Source organism: Antedon bifida, chromosome 4, assembly GCF_963402885.1.
Source record: "Antedon bifida chromosome 4, ecAntBifi1.1, whole genome shotgun sequence".
Lineage (NCBI taxonomy): Eukaryota > Metazoa > Echinodermata > Crinoidea > Comatulida > Antedonidae > Antedon > Antedon bifida.
In genome coordinates, this window is record NC_136229.1 from 17,915,740 (window position 1) to 17,942,447 (window position 26,708).

Sequence of the window (26,708 nt, forward strand, 5' to 3'; positions counted from 1 at the left end):
ATGTTAACCAACAAAAATACACTACGAAAAATGGAATTCGCCTTCCACATACCCAAACTCCAATCATACCAAATTGTTGAGAAAACACCATGCTGTGTGTCACGATGTTTGGTTATTCACCATTGCTCGTCATAAATAATAGAATGGAAACTCTATCCGATCTTCCAGCAAAAAAAGTTACTCTATAGTGTTTCAATCTATGACAGATAAAGAAAAACGATACATCTGCCTATCTTTTTAATGATCTCGGCGGTTCAATATTATATAATTCAAATAATATTGCTCTAGTTTCTAAAGAGTATTACAGACTGATTATTAAAACATTAGTAGATTTCAATGACACATTTAAACGGAAAACGAAACATAATATGAATTGATCGAGGAAGGGGCTTCCGTTCGTGTACGGAATCATTCATAGACGAGACTTATTTTATTAAATAGGTTAGTTAAATTACATCTGGGCGGACAGAATATACATTGCTAAATAAAACATGATTCTATAGAAATAATTACACTGATAAGAGTAAGGGTAAAATTTGTTGTAAGGTAAAAGTACAGACAAGTATTTGTCATTAAATTAATTACTATAAATTATAGTAATTACAGCGATATTTCCGACGTTTAAACAGAACATCCGGTTTAATATTGAAAATGTATTGAGTGCACTATGTAAAGAAACATAGTATGTGAACACGTGTTTTAGATAATGATTTTACGTTTACATTATAAAATGTTGTCTGCAGTCGCGCATCGAACATTGTGTCTGATAATTACAATATTTAAAAAGTAATTTGTCTTTTTTTAGAATACAGATTTAACATTATTTTGAGGGTAAAGGGTCAGAGGAGCAATCCAAGGAAGATATGTCCCTATGATAGCTTGGGTTAGGTCTCACAGCATAAAGCTCTGTCTACACTATCAAACTTGTTTGACAAAAGTGTAATGTGCCCAAATATGGTAGTAATATGCTTAATATGGTATAGTGATATGACATCATCATGTCCATATATGGTACATCACATGTCACATAAAGTTTGATAGTGTGGACAGAGCTTAAGCTTATTGATGGCTAAAAAAGATATTTCTCCTTGTCCGTATTTCCACATCTTTGTCGCGAAGATCTTCAGTGAATTTTATGGTACTATTTAAAATATATAAATCACAATAAAAATAACACAAAATTATAGCTATGAAAAATCCTTACTTATATTGCAATGAAGACATTAAAAATCAATAAATAGTGTGCAATAAACACATCATAAAGTTATAATAAATCGAACAATAAAAAGAACATTAAAAATCTATTAAATATCAAATTCAATGTTTAAAACGTCTGTATTACAATCGTTATTTGGAAAAAATGCAATTAGTATGATAACTATCAACATAATCAATCGTATTTGTGTGTGTGTGTCAAATCTTGAAATAAGTAGTTATCAAACAACACCAGATCATATCAAGATAACTACGCGCGAGTAACCGAGATTAGTATGCGCGCGTATAATACAAAAACAGTGCGTCGTGAGAGCATTAATATTAATCTACATTATTTATTATACATTATCTTAATTTTCTACATAGTTAATTTCACAAATTCCTTTGATAACTAATAACCTCTTGTTAATTGGCACAATATAGGTTTGTAAAGTTACAAGACAGTTTTAATCTGTTTTCAGTAAGTTTCAAAAGAAAGAATACAACTTTAGATTGGCCTGGCGACCGGAAAGTTTCATTTGCATTATTTAACTTGTTTAACACATCTTCCTCAAGAGACATGCGTGCAGGCCAATTACATTTGGTGTGGACACAATCCATTGACTTTTAATTTTGGAATATAATTTACCTCATTACGATCTGAAGCTGGGCTAATATTACACCCCTTTCTTCCAACACCTACCACTCGTTTAACGACTCCCCTGATCTACTATGCTTCTCCCCGGAGTGTATATCTTCTGGTCTTATTATTGTTTTAATTATTATTAATAATAATACACAATCATAATAATTATATTTATTCAATAATATATTATTATTACCGCCAATAAACATTACATCATTAATTTATACTTAAAGGAGCGTTTTGTGGAGAACTATACTTTTAATTCTTAAAAATCACCGGCCGCCTTATTTTAGTATGGACATGGTATTGACTGCGTCATTGCGCGCATCGTTGCGTATTGTAAACGTCTATGATTACGTCACATTAGCTACTGTAACCATAAATGCGTTACGTAGTTCGTGTCTATGGATACGTCACGTACTTTTTTTACGGAACAACTGGAAACGTCACTTTAAAAGAAATGACATTCATATTCCGTCTCAATAAATTGAGTTGATGTGCGCTTCTCTTGGGAATACCCAAACTTCTTAATGAATATTTCCTGCGGAATTAAAGAATTATTATATATTAAATCAATGAAAATGGTCATTATTGTCAGCATAATATTATCAAAAATGTATTACATACATTAATTTTGAAATCTACAACGACCTCGTATTAAATTTCAAACTTCAAGCAAAACTCATTAACTTTCTCTTCTGTGTATTACATCAGCGATAGGCCCTTGAAGACAGGCCCTTGAAGCACTACCCATGGGAGGGTAAATATACTTGGTCAACAAAAGTTCATGGGTTCGAATCATTCCTTAATTATTTTCTTGATTTAAGTTTTAAACTCGGATTTGGCAGAATAAACAAAGAGTATCTTAAGTAATTTATAGTGGTTTTAATCTTTTGCTTGTACATTGATGGTTATCTTCTTATAAATGTATGTGAGTGGTTTTACGTATGTGCGAAATTCAATCCGACTATAATTTTGCGGGCCAATAATGCAGGTTTAATTTCTTGTCTGACTACTACATAATCGTCTGAAATGATGTATAAAAGATAAGTATTCCATTATCGTGACGATTTATTTTATACAATTGTACGTTATTAGTGCTTTTGATAGTTTAACCGCTCTAACTTAAATATCATAAGTTAAGTTTTAGTTGAGCGGCAACTTAAAACAGTAGAGCAATGGTGTCTGTCACTCCAACATGTAATGAATGTAACGAGAGTTGTAAGGAGGCCAAAATGTAATTTTTTGTATGATGGAGAAAATGTAATAGTATGTGCGTAGTGCGCGCATCATGTAGTGGTACACATGCGCGCAGAGACATAAAGTTGACGCGCGCGTATGAAAAGCGTCACAGCTGTTGACTAGTGTGTTTTGAGCATGCGTAATCTAATTCATAAAGATTTGGTTTCGTATAAACTAAAGACCAATCAGAAACAGCATCCTTCTATCATCACTCTGAATCCACCTACCACATAGAAAAATAAGAACTAAATCTATGTTTTGGCTCACTTTTATTTAATGTCTCTTTAAAAACTACAGTATATAGAACACGGTAATTGTGTGTATTGTAAAAATAACACATTTACTATATCAAATACACACTACTTTCAGATTTGCATACATCATCAAATACTGTACTGATGTATCCATATTGCAAGAATTAGCATTTTATTTAAAAAGGTCTAATAAAAATTGATAGATATAATCACTTGCAATTTCAGGTCACACTCTATTACACGCCTCATTTATTATAGATTTTAATTTACTAAACTAATGTCTTATAGCCGAGTTGAGACCCCCGGGGGAAACAGACATATTAAAGAGCTGGCCACCATTTATTTTGCAAATTGCATAACCGTTTTTTTACGTCGCATGTCCTGATTTACCGTCTGCATGTGTACACTCGTGATCCGGGTATCTGGGATATGCCGTCTGCTTCATTTATCATATATGCTTAGTTTTATTGTATTTTGACACATTTTTCTTGATATGTGTGTATTGAATACGGAGCGATTATTGATCCAAGTAAAATCGTTATGACTAACATTTACATTACAGTAATATTAAATCCTCGGAGGACAGGCTTCTTTCTGAGTGTGATGTGGAAACTGTCAGTTGTATTAGTGAACCCGACTTAACAAGAAAAATGCAGGTTACAATCATACATCTGTTAAAGAAGCAAAATCAACCCTTCTTTAAATTCCACATCTGTGTAAAATAGTAAGCCAAATAGCATTTAAAAGAGCAGCTTTCAAAGAGATTTTAAAAATGGAAGGAAAATGCCTCGTAAAGATATGTTATCGTCTCCAATCATGGAGAACTTTAAGTTCTTGAGAGTGGGGTGGGTGCGGAGAAAAACCTCCCACTATCCAGTCATATCCAAAAATCCAAAAATAATTAATTTGTATTTATTTTTTTCTTTTTCTCGGCCAACAGTAAACATAAGCACAACACAATAGAATACTTAGTAATTATACTAAACTACTAATAATGTTACATACGGAATTTATTATTGCTTGCTGTGTCTTGGGATTGTGTATTTAAATTGTTTGTTTAATTGTATTTATTTGTTCGATTTTTCTGTAATAATACTGTATTCTATCGATGAATGTATTATTTGTCCGACATTTTTTTTAATCTGCTTTTAAGATTATTGACGTGTTTTATTTTTGGCATTTTGTAATTTATGTATCTGCCTAAAATACAGCTTGTTTTACGGTAATTGGCTCTCAGAACAACCGCAATGTTTACCGTCGATTACAAAAAAAACCGCGTTGAACAAAAACAATTGTTGTGTATGATACGCCGAAAGGAAAAGTATCAGAGACAAAGTATGGCCTACTTAACTTACGGCACACGGGGTAGACTGGGTTCAAGTCGTGTGCTTTCAACAGATCCGATTTAATTCCTCCAAGACCTAAATAAACGATCACTAACATGTGATTTGTGACGTCAAAAATAGCAGACGAGAAAATATATTCCCATAATTCATGTATCTACATTTTAGACAAGTTAAGTATGTCAAATCCTGAAGGCCAAAGAGGTCAGTTCATAAACTTATTATGATAACTATTAATTAACTAATGACATTAATAACGATTCGCTGAGAAAATAAACACAAATAGATCAGTAAATTTAGTTGATGATATTTTATATACAGTATTACGAATTTATGTAATCATTAATTAAATAATACTTTAAATAGATTACTGCACATAAATCAATATAGGGAGTGTAAACGAATTAAATGCGAAAATAACAACTACAAACAGTAAACTAAGACACCGATTCGTAAAACAGTAATTTTTCAAGATTTCTTCTCTTGTTGCAGCTTAAAAAGACATCAACTACTGTATCTATTAATTATTTTAGTATTTAAAAGTACAGTATAATATTATTAGTTACACCCTGCTTGTTTACGGAATACGGTGGTATTTTGTTTTTTTCATGGTATGTCCAATAATTTAGACAAGAAAAATTAATTCGTAAAACTATGGTACCACCAGCTACTTAACATACTTAAATTAAATTAACCATATGATTAGTAGAGACATTTCAATAAAAAATTATTTTAGTAAAATATGGAAGTCTAAATGGGTTTTTTTTTCACTTATGAAGTATGTTATCGAGCATAGGTCTAACAAAAACGGATTGATGTTGCCAACACAAAGAAGATGTGTACGCAGTTCATTACTTATTAACGTAATGATATTAGTTAATGTTGAAAAAAAAAATAACATAATTTCCCTTTATGCCATCCGCCGCGGTCACGTCACATCATACTCATTAACCGAAAGATGTCGAGTGCAGAAAAAAAATTATTTGCACGAAATAGTACAACAGAAATGATCTTCAATAATGACGTCATAAGAAAAAAAATCACTTGAAAAGAAATTCACTGATATACGTTTTCATTATTGTGTTCGAAATATTTTGAGTGAAAACTATAAAATTGTGAAAAGTGCAGTTTACCTTTTGGTTATGTAGAACGATTCTTGATATGCTCTCAATAAATAGCAACGGTTAATGGACTGAAGCATGGGTGATTGGATTGTATCGTATTGTATTGTTGCATTTATAACACAGCATTATTTTATTAATGAAATACAAAAAGTACATACCAGAATAACATTGTAAGTTTAATCAAGGAAATCTAACAACAGGACGCTGAGCTCGCCTTGCCAAGATAGGAACTCATAACAGTCCTTTGATCTTATGTCCGGCTGCGACAAATATAAACCGCACTGTACTATGTACATTTTCCGCGACGCGACTGATCGTGTCGCAGCCACAGATAACCCATTTGATCTCCGGAGCTCATCATGCTGTTGTTAGATTGCCTTGGTTTAATTCATGACATTAACCGTTCAGGTTAAATTAATTACCAGGGTTGGTTGGTTCCACAATCGCTGATTCTGGTGATACAGTAAGAACCAACTTATAGAGCGGCTGAGCCAAATGATACCCAAAGAAATAAAATTGTTTTACGAAAATTGGTTAAAACACTGTCCCCCACATATAAATCCGTTTTATAAAAGTTATCAAAAAATGTAACATTATTATAGGACACACAAGCAGACAAGATATAAAAAACACCTTTAAGCAGCAGATGCCATATTACTTTAAAAACGCAGACAGACTAACTGCTTTGCAAGAGACAGGTATCCTCACAACTTGTTAACATATCGATGATAAGTTTTTCTCACAATTTTATAACTTGTAATTAAACTGTATAAAATGCCTATAAAATGTCTGTATATTTTTAGAAATATTAAATTGACCTTTTGGCAATGAACAGCAGGTGGGCAAAAGGAAATAATAATGTTTATTATGTCTTTTTACAAGATTCAATTAAGTCTAATACGATTTATTAATATCTTTAAAACTATGAATATTGTATATGAATAAATAGTATTGTGTTGTTTGTATGACCTTTAGATTCATGTGGGGGATTTCCCATGACCTTTTGGCCCGGCAGGGTTAACATGAAAAGGATGCCGCAATATGGAAGATTTCTTGTTTTGTAACATTTACGTAACAGGAATGTTCATCCGAGTCATGGTTGGGTGATTTTCCACTTTTTCATACAGAGTTTTCATCTTTAACTAATTTTGGGAGACGAGGTGTATTATGCGTGTTTAAACGGTGATGACATATTTTGTACGCGCACGTAATGCCTCCCCTCTTGTCTTGGTGTCTTAAAATCTTATACGGTTAGGGACCACGATCCCCGCAGACATCATGTTAATATAATTAAACACTAAAGAATATAATATTTCAATTTTTTTTTCTACAACTGAATCCAATATCAATTGAGAAAAACGAGATTATTATCTATTTTAAAATTTGTCCTAATTGTTAAAATGTGTTTTATGTTATGAAGGTAGACATTAAACCAAAATATATTTATGCATTTCATTTTATATATTTTATGTGCACTGTTCTCTGAAAATAGATTAAATGTATTAAAGTAATAAAAGCTCTTTTTTATGCGAGTATGTGGACTTATTTCGCTGTGTTAAATATATGTTTTTAAAAGGTGAACTTTTTTAGTAAAGTGCAAATTGTAAAATGCACTTGTTAAAAGGCGGTGACCTAGATTTTACGTTGCAAACATTTGAGGGTTTTAAATCTAGTGTTTAAAGAACATGTGTCTAGCTGTGTGTAATATATACAAAGACATAAAAACGCATTAAATGTCTTGATATCGATGCGTGATTACATAATACGTGCACAAAGCGCGCTTTAAAAAGAGTACTCCAATTTTCGCATAAAATATCTGCGCCCGCGTTTGAGATAGATAACGAACGTATAACGTACATCATAATTATTAACGAGTACAGTATGGGTTTCAAGAGAAAGAATAGCGCCCTCACCAAATAATTATTTTTGCATGGAATGATGGTATGTCGTCATTATGTGTAGACGGTATATTTTTTGTTTGTCAAACGCGAACAAAGACTGCGATGTAATTTTAATAAAGAAGAATTTGGAGGACTTCTAATCGATTTTCATAATGTACGCTTGTGTATTATTAGCCCTTTTATAAACAAACCGAATTACTGAGTGTTACTAATTCGTAGGAGGAGAAATAGTAGTTTATAACGGAAAGAAAAACCTAATAAACCCTCTCTATACATACAAAACCCCGCAGACTATCAAATTTATTAATGTTAATTTAACAATGTAAGTATTACTACTCGGTCGACAGATGTTTCCGACAAAATGTCATGGATATCTGTTTTTGAAGTGCCGCCGACATTTTTACTTAAAGGAAATCAGGCCAAGAAAAAATAATGATTACACTGTAATATTAATAATAAGTTGAAACATATATATGTAGTGATAGAACCCAGTTTTTTGTTTTTTTTTTTTTTAAATACAATTAAACTATATAATTAATAAGGAGTAGATTTTGAGGGAGTGAGAGAAAGGGGCACAAATTGAATCTGGTGGTGAAAAATATTATTTAAGTAAAATAATCCATCTTTTGTCCTAGCACTATTACAACTCCATATGCATATTTCTATTGTAATTTTTTTTTTATTATTAAGTTTACTTGTTTTTACTGTAATTAGATATTATTGGGAAATGCAAACAGACAGACAAACCGACAAAAAAGTTTACAATCATCGAGTTAAGAACGAGATGAATGCAGGCCTAAATCACACAAATCGTAACAGATTGTAATATAAAGGACTACATAAGAAAATGGGTTTCTGGGTTGTGAGCTTCCGCCGGGTGAACATTACATGATGATAAATAAATAGTAGGCTTATATGATTGTAATAGTCTTAAATAATGGATATGAGTTGTCCCCACATATATTATACTAACTGGCAGGTGTGCAAGGCCTATAGGATATTCAACGACAGGTATTGACACGAGCATTAGACATACTTCTATCTGATGTTCTTTATCCATAGCACAGATATGGAAAACAGTAACAACACATCAAATATAGCTGTTTTTTCTATCTTATAAATTTTCCCTGAAGGCCTTACGGCTCTTCGCACTAACAAAATAAACTTGAATGTAATTTGCCGCATCAATCGATTCTTCTGCAGAAAAAAAACGAATGGAGCCCGCTTTAATTTTACCTATACAAACAATACGTAGCAGACTGAGCCTTTTATGCCAATTATATTTTTGTATTTTCGATTTGTAATTATAAACCCGAGAGAGTTTACGGCTGTTCGCACTAACAGAATAAATGAACCAACTCCGCCTCTCGCGCCCCATCGATTTTTCCTGGCAAAATTATTTTTTTCGCTCTATCAGCCTTAGCTATTTTCTATTGGATAAAATCAAGAGACTATGATTGCCAGTGACGCCACGAAGTTGACGCACGCGTATTATCTTCGCGCACAATCAGTCACAATTAGTCACGAGCGTACAATCCGTAAATATTTTCATATCAGTATTTCAACGCACGCGTCTAATATGTTATAAACTTCAACGCGCGCGTGCTCACACGCTGGTAAATGATACTGAACATGTCCCGGACGTCTTAAATTAACGTTACAATGTTACTGCACTCTCTGCAGAACATTTTGATATCTTTGTAGATTGATGAAATTCAGTTTGTTTTACAGACAGGCAGGTGATAAACCTATTCATTTGTGGCTTTTAAAATCCAATTAAATAAAATGACTATACGCTTGTCTGATTTTTTTCTGCGTATACACAATATCCACGCATGCGCACGGTTAGCTGTTGAATGATGCGATGCAATGTAAAATAGCGGTATCGTGGACAAGGAATAAAACATAAAAATATAATCACAATATTCAGGTTTAATATTTGGTTAATGGAATTGAATATCATTAGTTTTAAAATGTGTTTTTGTTTGGTAATATATGTATTTAGCGGCATGGCGGTGAAACACTTGCTGTTTGCAAAATGTGTTAAAAACAATGGAGGCATCAGAATAATGGATTTGTGAAAAATGTTTATAATTGCGGTGATAGAGTAAATTGCATAAAAGCACTGAATAATCTCTTCCATACAATGTTTATTAATGCACGAATATGTATTTACAAAAAAACATGTAAATTGTAAATGTTATTTTAATATGACTATCATAAAAGAGAAAATGATAAATATTGTACCCGTGTTTAGAATATTTACTGTATATAAATGCATTTAAGCTAATGTTGTCAAAAGTTAAATAAAAAAAGTTAAGGCATCACATGGGTATTTCTGCAATACATCAAACATTTTATGTGGCCTGGATAGACACAAGCATATACACCTGTTTGAGGGACCGGGAAACCCCTATAACTTTCTCGTGAAACGAACGAGATATTCAACACTATGGCCAACCCCTATTTAGGGGACACCCATATTAAGGTGACACTTTGTTTGGTCCTAAAGGAATAGGGGTATAGCTTACGCATCTCGTGTTGTTGGTTATTTGAATTATCCAATTAGAAAGAACTTTTGCCTGTTTCTCAACGTGAACCTCAATAGTGCCACTAAACTAGGCCTACATCAGTCCCGTGTACTTTATTAGAAGCAAGTAGTAGAATTTAATGAATAATAAATATTTAATTATGTATATTTTAATAGGATTCTGATTATAAATTCAGATATTATTATTTTAAACACGAATTAAAATTCATGCTTGGAGATAAAATGGAAGAAATAATTAAATAAAAAAAATAAATTAGCATTTATTGCACCAACACTGAGAATCGTAAAATTCTAAGTAAGCGGAGAAAAAAAGCTGATATGCCATTTCTCTGTGCTTTCAAAATATATATGTTTTTGTCTCTTGTTGGCTATCAATATTTTGGGTTACTCACGTGCAACGTAAGTGTAAAATCATCTTACCATCATATACTAGTATTAGCTCTGTAATCGCGTGGAGTCCCACGAATACTACACGCATTCTAGCGTGTCGTTCCTATGGTAACGATCGTGATTCAATTACTAAGTTGTTACTTATTTTCTTCTATCGCGTAAGAAAATGTAAAAACATGACATATTTTTAAAAATTCAATTCTCATCCACATTATATCGAACAGGCTGTCGTAAAATATTAAATCATGATCGTGTGTTTTTAATTGGAGCAAACTGCGTACTGCGTAATAGCTTATACGTGTAACTATTACGGAGATAATAAACTTATTCCCGTTTTTTTTTCAATTTGCATTTTTACACGAATAAAATTAAATCAAAGAATGTGTTTAATTAATAAATTTACAGCGCCAGCCAGCAGTGTTTACTCGAATCACAACAGTCCGTGTAGCATAAAAATGGTGTAATGTAAATAATACAAATATGTTTCATTTGTGTATTGAATTATCGTGTACATTATATGCCTACAATAGGTATATATGTATGTTGTATAATTTAATCTAATTTGTAGTATAATAGTACGTGGGTCTGATGCAGACCTGTAGGCCACTGCTGTTATTTTAATGAAAGTAATTTTGTTTTTAAAATGGATGTCCCAAACTCTTGCTATCGACGAAATTACAGCATGCAATAAAACTAAAAACCAATTAAATGGCGATAAAAATAACAAAAAGAAGCGAAGTCGTTTATCATTCATAATTCCTATACGTATTATAGTAACAACCGTGTAATAACGAGAATTACTTTGACCTTTGACCTTCCTTCAGTAATACGTGTCTTGTCTATTCCGCCGGGTTTCCGTGGCTCTACTAACACAGATGTCGTTGCTTAGCAACTGTCGGCGGTGCCACTCAAGATATCGTCATGTGAATTAACCTTTGACCTGATGTTTTCTTCTTTCTTTAATGTTCCCCCTGATTCTTTATTACAATAAGGCCCCAGAACACTCATTTGTTTAATGTAATGTTTTGTAGTTATCGTGCTTTCATAAAGTAGCCTATATAACCGCTTTTACATGCCGCGAAACGTTCCACACAAAAAAGAAATAAAATATGTAGAAACTGGTCACTCCTTCAATGCCTGCTGTTGCAATTTACATTTCGTTATCTAAAACGAATCTTAAGTATATATACATATATAATTCCGTTATTGCTAAACACACATTGCTGACCAACTTCTTGCATACAACTACCAACTTATAGGCCCAATCGTTGCAGCATGTGTATAATGTATAAATCTAAAACGAAATGTTTGAGTGCCATAAAAAGTGGAAAGAGGCTTGCTGGATCCTCCTTGTTTTGTATGTATTACAAACACAAATTGTAGTTACTTAAAAATTTACATAATTGCATAATAAATAAATTTAACAGAATGCACTCCTGTCTGTAAAAGTACACCATTGAGCGAAATGCAGCGACAGAGGGCGGGGTATTTTATATTCTACCCATTTTGAAGATACAGATAACTCGAGATTTTCATAAGCTTTTGTGACGTCACCAATATATCGATTGTCCTGAAAATTAATCGACATGGTGTGTTGGATGCCTATTTGCAAAAAAATCAGAAAGAACTTGGACAAACAAACTTACATACACACAAACATACAAGCTTGCAAATAGGCCTACTTGCAAAATGTTTTTCATGCACTTTGCTATGTAAATGACGAAAATCAACAAAGCTTCGTTAATATCAATCTAGAGACATGAAAAAAATGCTAAAACATTCAGCCTACAAAAGCAAACTATAAAATAGGCTAATTCAGCATCGGCGCCGTGATGATAGAATTGAACGAATTGAATTAAGGTGATTAAAAATAACTGGTCGATAGAAACTACTGATTAGTATTACTTTAAAAAAAACGTTTCAAAGCATGAGTTATGAATAATTAATCGTAATTGTAAAATTCATTGTTTAAATAGATTAAAGCAGTCACTAACATCTGCTCATTGTGATGGCAGAAGCTCCATCTGCCACCGGTTCAAGTTAGGCTTTGTCCGAATTGGAGATCTTACATTAATCCGTTCACATTTCACAATTAGGCCTAGGGAGGGGATAATCTTTGAGAATTGGCCTAAATCAAAATGTAAGTTAATCCCCATTATTTGGGTTGGGAACGTAATATTATTATTACTAAGTGATTTTATATGGCCAACGCAGAAATGAATAAAACCTGCACTACACCAATTCTGTTGATACTTTTCCAAGACTCTTGATCTGTCCAGGAAAAAATTGAAATTGACTTTGTAGCACCTTAATATTTAAGTATGTTAAAGGCTTCTTTTACATGCTGTTGTGAACTATAGTATAAGGCAACGTAGACTAGTATTGACAAATTATATATCGATCGACAAACTAGAAAATTACATTTATCAAATTGTATAGGCCTTTTTTATAGTCACTTCCATTCATTGTTCATCGTGTACAACACATCACATGGTATTTTTAATATAAGTAAAATCACAATACTATATGGAACAGGATGTCAACATGACCTAGATAAACAATCATACCATTTATCCTTCATTTCTTGAAGTTTTAATTGATTAAAATGTTTAACGTAGAACTACACCTTTTCTACAATAAAGTACCACTAGCGCGTATGGTGTCAGTGATACACCATGCAAAGGTGAACGAATTAAGTACAACAAATTTATTTGCAAATTCCAAAATGTACATACATTGTTTGAAACACGATTATTTCAACAAATCAACATTCCTATTTCCTATTTGTCTTTAAAAATAAATATAAACAACAACAAGAATTCGTTGATCTTGTTATCAGGTTTAGGTTGTAGAACGAATTCTGGTGCTGATCCGGCAAAAGGCCGTACTTGAACCAGGACACTAGAGGAGTTAGGAACTTTATTCATTTAAAACTATGCATAATTAAATCAAACAGACCCCTCTACCCTAGAATCTATAGGCCTACAGAACTACAATAATAGGCTCCTTCAACACCTCTTCAGCTCTACTTACCATTTAAACATGACAATGTTATATACATGTTAATTTATGTACGGTCGTGTGAACAGCATTTAACAAATATTTACATAAATAATAGGCCTAATATCGCGACCACATGCAGAAACATTTGCGGTATTTTTTTTTTAAAGTACATTTACATTTTGACCTCTATGTTTATCTTGTCAATAGCAAAATCGGATAGAGCCGTGTTATGCTATCACAATGCACTCACTCGCCCATACAACGAATCATTAATTGCAATTTTATTAAGTTACTAGGTAAATAATATATTAATTAGGAAAATTGGAACGATGACGTCATGTTGGTATTTCAATCGAAGACGGTTAAAAGCAAAAGTAATTTGATGAAGATGATTTATTAAATGATTTTTTTAAGGCAAAATATAAATTGATAGCCTAGGTGGTATCCGAATAGCACTGTACTTTGTACAGTCTTACTGCAGGCCTACCCTATAACATCACGTATTTTACGCGCGTGTTAAGAATAGGCCTACATGGGTGCGAATGTTAGAGTACTAATAACATTTTAATTATGCCTAGAACAATTTCAATTTGTATTCAGGCCTGCCAAATATGGAGTAAATTAATGTACTAATTATTACCACTAATTTTCACAATGCAGTTTACTCTCTATATTCTTTCCAATATTTCCTTTCCAATATTTATTCATTTATCAATCATTAGGATTAATATATAAAAAAAGACTTTTTTTAGCATTAGTATGGACTGTGGTTTTCGTTCACATAGGAAAACAGATTGTTCGTCCACCACGTGTGAGTGTTTCTTCACGTGACTTCGTACGTGGTATGACACCTGTATACACATGGGTTTGTCTGCAATGTAATTGCCATCAACAATTGTGTTGATAACAATACAACATTAATTAATTTTTTTGTTCTTTATTTCCAACGCGTATTCTCTTGTAGAACACATTATATTTAGAATAAATTGCATTTAATGCTTTGTGATAGCGATTTGTTTGTTTTTATTGTTCTGCACATTTTTACACACAATTTTACAGGATAAGATAAAACAGAACTATTACATTACAGAAAAAAGGTACAAAAGAGTGCAGAAGGAGGCTCAGCCAAGATCAATTTTTAAAGTCATGTTCATCAGATTAAAAAGGTCATATAAAAATTAACAATAATAAGGTATGTATTCCAGTTTACAAGAACAATTTAAATTAAGGTCACATTAAGCATATCTATAAGAAATGTTTATGTTTTTTTCTCATCCTTTTTACATTTCTTATATTAACACAGTTATTAATTGATTTAAACACATAGACAGTTTTATACAATTTGAATACTAATCTTGTAGGCCCGGTTTCCAACAATATCTCCTTTGATAAAACACAGTCATAATACCAGCCAATTCATACCAGTAGTTTTTATTAGTATTTGCATTGATTTTTCATTTAATTTGAATAATAATTCTTCTTTTCTTGTAATGGTTGCGTTAAACTCGTTTGTAAATAACATTAGATGTTCAAGTAATCTTGTACAAACGCTCTGGTTGCATTAGAGTGTTGTTTTTGTATATAATGCTGGTAATGTGTATAGAAGTGATCCGTATTTTATCCACAATTATTATTCAGAATTTTGGTCTATTTATTTAACTTTTAAGTTGATTGTCTTTTCAATGCTGGTGGAATTAAAAATGCGAAAGTAAAAACAATACATTGCAAATAATTAATTTATAGCGTAGAGAAGCAACAATGATGGAATTAGGTAACGGTGCATATTGCATTGCAAAAAACAATATTAAGACCGAACTACTTAAGGCCAATTTACACAGACGAGCGGTAACGGTAATAACACATTCAAAAGGAATAACATTCTATATTTAATATAGAATCTATGTTATTCCCTTTGACCATTTTACACACAACGCGGAGCGGACGGTCGGTTCCCGCTCAGGATAGATACAGATTCTACGTGGGACAATCTACGCGGTTTTCCTCTTGCCGTTACCGCTCTTCTGTGTAAATTGGCCTTTAAAGTTCATCATCAAAAAGAAAGCAATATTATTCATTTTCATTAGAACCCGGGACTCAACAAAGTATCCTTTGAATAGGGGTATACCATTGGAAATATTTATCACCCTTCATTATTGTTTGACGGGAACGTGTCCCCTAACAAGGGTGTCACAAAGAAGGAATTTTATTGTATTTTTATTTTGTATATTTATACATTTGTACAAACTCGATTTTATGTTAATTATACATAGACCTATGTCTATAGTAATTATTTCTTAAACGGATACAATTATGCTTATTTATCTGGTGTATATCGCCTAGTTATTGGTTTACCCGGGTAAATAACTAAGAAACCTGAGAAAGGAACCCATACCACCTTGCAATACAATTTGTTTTGTGAATTATCCCAATTGATATATACGGTATATTATATATCAACGATTGTTTCCTTCTAATACGTATTTGAGAGTGTCATCAATTTTACCATAAACATAATTATTTATAAGAAAACTAAAGAAAGACTTGATTCATTTTATAACCACAATAAGAGTTAATTTTATTGTCTTTAAACAAGCAGCTATGGCGGTCATTTTTAGGAGTCCTGTTCGCATTCGCTTCTGCCTAGTGACTAAGTTCTTTTCATAATATAGGCTTATGTCTATTTGTATTTTACAGAATGGTTTTTATATAGTCGGAAAGAAATCTTCAAAGAGTTTTAGTGGCCTCGTTTGAATGAAATGTGAATAATCAAATAATAATCTGTAGTCGGATCTAATCAACAAACCTCAAAATTGCGATAAAAGTGTGTATTTCGCGAATACAAAACAGAAGACAAACAACCAAACCAAACGTTATTACAGCTCAATAACCAACATTGTTGGGGACTCCCCCCCCCCCCACCCCTCCACCTTCTTCGAAAATTCACATTACAAACATCATGAGAGTACAAGTGTATCTATTCACAGAGCGAACGAGTCAAAAGACAATACGATAGCGCATTATGATGCATAATTAAATTGTAATATACAAACGCATGCGTTTGATAGACAAGAAGAAGCAATCGAATCAATAATTTTGATTCTCTGTTTTCCAATAAAAACAACAATAATTAAATCAGTGCTGATTGTTTAATTAAACTTACCGTCTATAAAGCTTTGTTGCGTTCAGTGCCTACTCGTTTTGTTAAACGCACGTTGCGTCAAACGTCGAATTAGTTATATTAATTATACGGTATATGACGCGTTTAAACCCACGAGCGCAAACGAATAATACCTCATATTCGTTTTTAATTTTAGGTTGATTATAAATCTGCAGTTAGTTCCCTGGATGTGAAATATTTACTTGAATACTTGAAATTGAAAAAACAGGAGCGATGTTTAGGCATAGTCATATTATTATTTTTGTAATAATGTATACCATTGACACACTTAGATATCGGTGGTGTGATAGACTGTATACATTTCATTTACAACTTACAGATGGATATGTGTTTGTTACTTTGTCTTTAAACGATTATTAGTTTATACGTATTCATGCATATCTCGTCACCGAATTTGAAGTTTATTCGAGAAAAAAATATGTTTCGTAAAAACTTCTTTAAAATAATTCGCCTGATTGAAGAGCAATATTTGACACAATTTTTTTAAAGATTTATATCGCATAGAAATTTGAGACAAAATCATATTTGTAAGAAAAATCATGTTTTCCTTTACCGTTGCCGCCCTATTAAGTTATATATTAAAGCAATTTTACGACCTAGTATAAAAATGTGTTTGGATATTACCAATAAGTCCTCAAGTCTACATGATAAAATTTGTCCTATAAAGCAGATTTATTATGTATACGCCTTTATTGTTTTGTTCTCAATATCTTGAATGCATGTGCGTAGAAAACATGCACGAGCAACGCACAGAGTATAGGTCGTTCTACGCATGCGTATGGTCGCAGAAGTAGGCCTACTACTTTCAAGAAAATATAGCAAGATGACAAACCAAACCAAACGTTATATTACTCATTGCTCAATAACTCACATTTTCTAGGGTACTTTCCCCCTTCTTCGAAAATTCATATTACAAGTGACCAGGTGGTACCGTACGTACGTCGTTTCAATCGATTGTATGATGAGGGAACAATCTTTTTAATGGCAGCATTTTGATGTGATACTGCGCATGCGTTATTGCGATTAACTAACTCTGATTCCCGCGGATCGTAGTTTGCAGTTTTTAAGTCACGTGAGAAAATGTTGAAAAAATATGTAGGACTATTGAATTAAGTGACCTAGTTAACGCAGTATATAATATAAGACAATCTAGTTGAGTGACTCATTTGTGAGTTAAATTTAAAGTACATTCGAGTCGTTAATCGTAAATTTATTTCACATTGTTTTTTTTTCAACTGGCGCGAGTACAAATGGAACGTGTTTCCTCATTTTTTGTGACACACACGTCAACCATTTAACGTAATGACAACACGATTAAAACAACTAAATAATTATATAAAGACTGCATTTAAGAAAATCCAATTAGAATTATGTTTTATGCAAATTTTTATTATGCTGTCGATGAAACCGTGGAGACACGAAGCGTGTTAGCTTAGAAATCTTTTCACGACAAAGTAGTGCGAATTTTAGCCCTATTACTCAATATTCTCACCCGAAGTGCGAGGCTAAAACACGAATGCGCTACACATCGCGTGTGATATTTTTTTAAGTTGACATTTTGAGTCAATTCATTTTAAGTGCAACCTAATTTTGTAACTTTTAGATCACTGTAACTAAGAACCATAGCTACGTACGTTAGTTAGCTTAGTTTTAAAGTTTGAATCAAGCGCGTATTATTATACAAAAGAGTATAATATTTAATATTAATAAGAAACACTTCAGCGGTCCAACGTGTATAAACCTGCACCACAACATTGACGCGCGCGTCAAACTATGATATAAATATAACGCGTACCGGTACGGTTTTTGTACGTGCGCGTGAACTTTGTGTCTCTATCATGTTGCCTAGACTTGAGTCACCAGACGTCTAAACGCTTTATATTATTTGTGATCGTAAAAAATTATTCATATTGTTCGGTTCAATGGAGTGATCTTGATTCAATAGCGATAAGTGTTGATTAGTCCGTTAGCTTGTCGTTATTAATTAGTTGAATAATTCAAATGATTTTCTACAAGTAGATTTTAAGAGATTTCATCCAGGTTATATTTCGCTGAATAAAGATCAACTTTGATTAACTAGGCCTATCGCTACTTATAGCTTGGTTTGTGTTTTTTCTTGTTGAGTTTTTTATTAGCAATCATTTCAATGCTGAATACTTTTATGTTATTAATAGAATAATTTTATTACCGACTCCTTAGGATTGGATTGTAGGCTCATATTGTTTTATATGTTTAATTATTATATTAATTTATAATTTCTGATTTTGTTTTCCAAAATTTGCATCTTTTACTCCCTGCCATCATAATCAAAATACAGGTGTATCTGTACCACCACCATTATGGTACCATTAAAAGTGCGTTCATCATCCTATCCTGACAACAAAAGCAAACACTAAATACACGTATAGTAAAATAGCACAGATTATAATTAGTCGAAATATTGAATCCTTAACACGATGGCATATTTCATATTATTTTCAGTAGGCTTCTTGTGTGCTTTTCACTATATATACATTTAATTAATCCTAGAACTTTTCTATTTGATTTCACTTATTAGATTTATTTAAGCCTACTATGCATATTTAATATTATATTCGATATATTTTCTTTTCCCAAACAACTAAACTCGATGTGTATACTTTGGTTCAGCGACTTTCGTTATTTTCACACTTGGCGCTAAGTACTTGTGTCCGTCTTATATCTTATTTACAACTGTATTTCAATCTCTATTTATTGAATTTCAATATATTTTTGTTTTTCAATTTACTTATAATGTCAAAATTGACTTTAAATTTCCATAATTAACTCTTTCGATGCGTTTTTTCGACGTATTTATCTTTTCGAAAATTAAATTTTAAATTGATTTCTGAATCATTCGGAATGTGCAAAATAAAAAGCATCTTGTCCATCATATTGATAATCTCTATAGTGTAACATAATGAAACGTTTAATCGTCTGATTTAGAATCGTCACATTTCTTAATCTTTTCTTACCTGTCTAGATTCAAAATTTAAAATGGCGCTCAGTTTTACTTGACCAATTACACTTCATTATAGTGTCATAGCACACTCGAGCGGATTAGGCCGGCGCTTCTTTAGATGATGATGAGATCATTAACGTTGAGAGGATAAAAGAATAATTGATAATGAATGAATTAAAATTAAAATTGGGGTTTAGTTTTATTTCACCAATTACACTTTAGCATTTGGTGATCGTGTGCAATCGAATGGTGATAATGACACGACGTTGAGGTTGGAGGAGAAATTGATAATGAATGTTAAATTGGTTATGATTTTGATGAGACTTTTTCTGTCCCATCCTTTGTAAGTTCTTCCTATCTTTTAAAGGATACATCTCTGTATTGATTTATTTCTTATTTTACTCAATATTATTTCTTTTGATGACAATGCTGTTAAAATTTATAATGGTATTTGATGAGTAATGACAATGATGATGATACTAATAATAGTGTTAAGGATACCGTATTAATAATAATGGCCATCGGCGTAACCAATCCTCACACATTATATAAAGTAATCGAAAAAGCGGATTTCCGGGTTCATACCCACACCACATTCATAAAGTCTTTTGTTTTATTAAACAGGGTGACCCACCTGAATCTCCTTTGAGCGTCATTGATGTAAATGTGCATGGTGGACTCATTTATTTAAGAAATTGTTGAACCTAAAGGACGTTTTCTACCGATGACACTGCATTTTTCTTCTAATCTCTTGTTTATTCAAATAAAAACATTTTCCAGCATGTCCATCATCGAATTTATAATTCCACACCGAAACATAATGATATAAAATTTACAGTAATTTCTATTGTAAAGAAAGAGATACGTCTTTGGAATCATTCTTTAGAAATAGAGTGTGGGACTATTATTTTTTCCCCAAGTGAGTATTTTATTATACTAGATATAAAATTCACATGCGTTAAAACTGTATTAAGATTGCTCTTTTGAGAGCTATTATTCTGGTCTGGCCATGGCCATGTGTCGTGGACAGGAATCGCCACAAGCTCCTCAAGATAAAGTTATTTCTTTTCTCTTAGGAACACTCAGTCGGTACTTAATTTATATCTTGTTTTCTAATTTCGATTACTTCTTTTGGTACAACATTTTCTTTGTTCAAATTATATCAATTGTTTATATTACTATAAAATATAATATAATCATATTACTGCATAATATCTGTTATTCGTTATTGGTACTGCAGTAAAATATTGTTGACTTGGTAAATGAGTTGTTGCACACAATACCTACCACATCCTCGTTGCTTGCATTGGCGCGTATACGTTTGTGGTGTACATTGAACGAGAACAACTTAGACAACGCAAGTATGCTATAAAGTGCGTGTATACTACCAATAATATTTACGCGTTTACATATATAAAATAATGCTCGGTGACGAACACTTTTAGATGAAGCAAATAAAATATTCTGACGGACACCGCGCTAATATTACAAACGTGTTAAAATTTCAGCAGGCCATATTCTCTCGTACTTATCGCTAGATATCTTTCAATTGTGTTTAGTTTTTGATTGCGTGCTATGTCGTCTGTTAACATATCTCTTCAAATAAAGATATAGTTTGATAGAATAAACCCGCAAGTTAGAGTATCTGCAAATAAACAATAAGAATTTGGACTTTGGATCTTTTTACTTAAATTAAACAAGCGATTGCAAAACTAAGGCACGTTTTATAATTATAATGAACGAAAAATAGATGATTGTTTCGCGAACACAATAGTTCAATCGCCAAATGGATTACATAATTTAGTTGAGTATAACGATGTCAATATAAATCTGTACGCATGTGCGCATGCGTAACCGTCAAAAACCATCATTATGTTGCGTTGCGCGTATTGAAAAAAGCCTTTAGTTCACAAAAGGTTGAAAACTGTGTATTATAGTATATTATTTGTAACATTCAATCATCAAAGAGAAGAAATAAAAAACAATAAAGCAACCTTTTTTGTCTGTAATTAGTTCGTGTTTTAATTCGAATTAACGACAAAATACATGAATCGGTCGGTTGATCACGATACTACAATACAACCGAATCGCCATCATGTATTTTTTAAAGCTAGTTCGCATGTTTTATCGACTTTGGTAGTTAGCTTGATACAAGATCAGATCAATCGCACTCCAATTCACACGGCTTTGGTACAGTAAATAGGCCTAGTCTAAAAAAGAGCGGGAAAGGGGAAGGAACAGATATCACTTTTTGAAAAGGCAGACGATATATGAATTAAGAAGAATATTCAGAAAATAACAAAGATATGTAAGCAGAGAACAGCCTTCAAACGATGCACATTCTGAAGTTGTAGACAAAAATGCAGATAGATTTCTTCTTAAATTTAAATCCTCAGAATGTTAAAACTTATTTCTGAACATTTTCCTACTGTGAACATTGTAGTTTTTTAAGTTAAGTTAATTAACTGTGCATCGACGGGCTCAATTGTTTAAAAAAGATTGACAAGAACAATGATGTAATTGACAATAATCGAGAACGATTATACATTCAATAACTCAAAATCACTTTCATAATTATATCCAAACAATGTTCTACTTTCACATTCGATAATTTATCGTCTGCTATAATCACGTGAGTTACCCAGAAGATAACAACTCTTTTGGGGTGTTCCCAGTTCGGTTTGTGGGTATTCAATCAACAGGTTTCGGATAGCAATAGAAAGAAACACTTAAAAACCAATAGGGAAATAATGTGTAAATACTGGGAAGATACGAAGGAAGAAGATTTATTTAGTTGTATCTCCTTATTCGAAGCACCGACTTACTTTGTCTACTAATACTAACTTAAGAATTTGACTTAAGTCATGAACCTACCAGGGTCGGCGGTAGAAAGATGGGTTAAGTGTAATTTGTTTAAATAATTCATTTTAGCAAACTCCATCCCACCTTCCTTAACCCCTCTCATGGTAGCTCAAATGTGACTAAGATATTTCGTCTGAAACTCTTCAATAGCGGCACACAGGGCGTACAATGGAACCGGTTTACAATACGACACATGCTCAACACCATATCCATTTCTACACGTTTGATATTGTCACCAAACGGATAGGTAACGCAATAATGCGTCATCACAATAATTATTTAATTAAACTACTGCAATAGTAATTAAAAAGTATAAAAACATCATTAAAATACTAATTAGTAATTACAAGTTCGGACACTTCAATCATTTGTTATCTACAGTTGTTTTTACTTACAAAATCATTAAACGCTACAACAGCGTTTAGTTAGCCTATTCTATCTCATCACAAATACACATATAATAATTATATCGAACTATCTAAAAATGTTTATTATATATTAGAAAACTATATTATGATACGTAACGTCAAATAACTATAGAAAAACGGTGCGGGAAGCACTTATATTTAATACAACACATATTACAGAGAGACATATAAGTTCTTACTACAATATACAATAATTTATGAAAAATCAGTTAATACTTGATCAATATAATCAATAATTACAATAATCGATTTATACTTAAATAATCTGTTAATGAATTATGATCGATAAACTAATAATCATTATAAATAAATAAAAGACTGCAGAATCTGTACACGGTATTATATAAATTTATCACATTATAGATATCCCTCTAATTAAGGACCATATAAAAGAACACCCCTCCCATATTAACACCTATAGCTACGAATACCAACACCCAACCCATGGTCTTTAATTAGAGGGAGATATCTTTACATCGTTTATAAATAAATAATATAATTACTTTAAAATAGTAATTGATTGTTCCAAGATTTGTACATTTTATGGTAATACTAATATAGACATTCAAAGAAAACAATAATATACAACAAAAATTAATATTTCTCAATAACAGTTGTATTTCCGCCACAGTTTAACGAATCACTATAGATGGCGTTGGACCGTTAGATACGAAGCCTCGTTCTATAACAAAATTGATATACAATTTTCAGAAACCATTTTGTTTTACATTAATAATAAACTTCAAGTCAAATGATACTTACAAACTATATTAATGAAATAAATGTAAATAATATGGAGCTTTTGATTTGCGACGACAGAGGAACTAGTTACGTCATGTTAATTCATTGTGCGCATGCGTAGGGATTCCCTGCCACAGTTTTGGGGGATTCAAGCTCCAAACGACCAACGACACAAAATGCGTACTAGGTCGTCTCAAATCTAAAACTCCCCATAAGTGACAACACTTCAAGGTTAAAATTATTGATAAGTACAAATAAAATTGTATTTATTTTGTGTAGTGCTTATGCTTTCAGAAATAAAAGGCAAAAAGTGGTATCTGTATGCAACTGTGCTCTTGAAAATGAGGATAAGTATGTTTTTAAATAAGAAAAAACCAAGCACGATCAACAGGAATGAGAGGGAGGTGGGACATATTCAGCCAACAAACGTCATAGAAGACATGTACCGTAGCACACTGACAGAATTATAGAATCACTCCAAAGAAAAAATTATATCCTAATGGTCTAACCCATTGCAAAGATAGATTATAGCCTATTCGATATGTACGGTACTGTAATTCACCTAATTTAAACTAAACTGTGCACACAATGTGAACCAGTGACAGAACGACTTGGGACCATATCCATGGAGACTGAATAACGCCATGAAATAGACGCGCGTACAAAAACTGTAGTATTATTATCAGTTTTTAAACGCGCGCGTCGAATGAGTTATCGTCGACACGTCACACGATGATCATGGTACGATTTGTACTATAAGACAGAAAAGACGGAAAACATGAAGGAACAATCAGAAACTACAGAATTAAATAAAAGTATTGATATTGGAAAATTAATAAATAATATGAATTGAGGACTCGTTTAGGTGTACATATTTCTATGCTTGAAATAATCTTCAACAGGCCATGATGTAAGCCCGCTTATCCTGATAACATGAAAAAGGCTGTTTTCAATTTTTCAACCATTTTAACACGTAAACTGACTAACACTGTGACATACGATATAACCGATTTCTGGTTGTTAAAATTTAATTTCTCCAAACAAATTACTCGCATGACTTTTTATGGGCACTGCGTGTTTATAAAGCTACAGAATAAATAAGGGTATTCACCATTAGATTAAAAACCAACACAACGGCCTACCAGGAGTATCGAAACAATACAATTCATAAAGCGATGTCTTTGTTTTCCGTTAAATTAAAGCCCCGGCTAAGGACGCATCGTAATTAAATGTAGATTCAATCAATTGAAAAGTGCTAAAAATCGACATTATAATGTTTACCTAAAATAATGACACATCTGTCTACACTTTTAGAAAATCGATTCGTAAAAATATCCAATTTCATTTTAATTTCGTTTGGCAACCTATGGAAAGAAACATGTCAGCGCTTATTTAGATCAAAGACAAAAACACATTTTCACGTACGCACATTATTTAAGATTTTAAAATATATATGATCACTATTAGGCAGTAAGATATTACGCGCCATTTTTTGCCGCCGTTCCGGATATCATAAACTAGATTCCTTAATTTTTTCTTCTAAGCCGTCTTATTTTCAAGCAATTTAAACGGTTTTAAAGACAATACGAACTGCCTCCCGTGAACATAAATACACGCTGCGAATCTCGCATTACCCGAGCCCCAAATCCAATTTGGACAAAATCGCGAGTCTAGAAAATTGACTCATAATTTGGCTACTATTTTTATTCAATCTCGAATTGATTAAGCGACTCCCATTAATTTGCATGTATATAGGTCGCAGAATTCAGTCACGTGGTTAATGCAATAGCACTATCGAAGACGAGTAGTAGTATTCTAAAGTGATTAAGTAAATCTCTGCTTAAGGGAACAGCAAAAAGGAAAGCCGGTCCTATCACTAAATAGTTCATTTATATAATATTAAAATAGGGCAATTTTTATGTTTATAAATGGTTCACACCCGAGCACAACCAAACTATAGAAGCCAAGCGTGACAATACTCGTTAGTACATTAGTAAATTGTATTGTCATAAATACTAGAATCATGAATTAATTGAATATTATCGTTTTTGTATTTTATTGTTTTTAGTTTTTATAGCAAGTAGAGATATATTATTTATAAGGATCGAAAAATGTCAAATTAAATTTATACGAGACAAACCGCCATAAACATATGAGTTAAAATTCCGCAAAAATCCCAACGACATTAATTGCAAACTTTTCTGCAAAATGATTTTAAGATAAGTGGAAACATGGATAGAACATTAAATTATAAAATTCAGTAATAAAAATAATTCTGTGGGGAATTGAAAACACATGGCTTGAAACCAGGAGTTGTAGAGCGGGTAGCCAGCATGGGGCGGACTAACAGCCCTGGCGGAATAGATTGACCTATAACCCTAGGCTTTATATGATACTTTTTGGCACATGCATTATATTTTATAAAGTTCAGGAGGGGCGTAAAATTAATCAACAGAAGGGAATGACATTTTGTACGCGCGTCTAAATGATGGAACAGTTTATTTGCACGCGCGCGTAAAATATAATTCTATAATTACAAGCTTTGAAGTCAAGCGTTGAAAAGTTGATAAAATACAACATAAGTTGTACGCGCGCGTAAGCTTTGTATTTCTTCGTGACGACAAAGATCTATAAATATTAAGAAGATGGGGATTCCCCTCAACCGAAAAGATTAGTCTTGTGGTTATTCTTTCGTTGTACAATACCTACGTAGTATCGCCATGGAATAACCAATAACACTGTCCACTAAAATGAAATGAAAAGTAATAGTTCGGTAATTAGGAAACGTGGAATTCCGGCAATAATAAAAACAATATAAAACTGAACCGGTAGAAAATATGGCAACTAACGGATGTCCTACCATAATAAAAA

At 32.4% G+C, this 26,708-nt stretch overlaps 1 protein-coding gene across 2 annotated transcripts in view; it reads right to left on the reverse strand.

Annotated features, from left to right (window-relative positions):
• Positions 1-2,340: 2,340 nt before the first annotated feature.
• Positions 2,341-26,708, reverse strand: part of LOC144839502 (uncharacterized) — a 35,063-nt gene continuing 10,695 nt past the window's right edge. The window contains exon 2 of one of the 2 annotated variants that reach the window (XM_078694888.1): positions 2,341-2,381. The gene's annotated coding sequence lies outside the window, so the exon portion shown is untranslated. Of the gene's footprint in view, positions 2,382-21,810; positions 23,779-26,708 lie in introns of those variants that run through there. The other variant, XM_078694887.1, reaches the window with a different exon arrangement.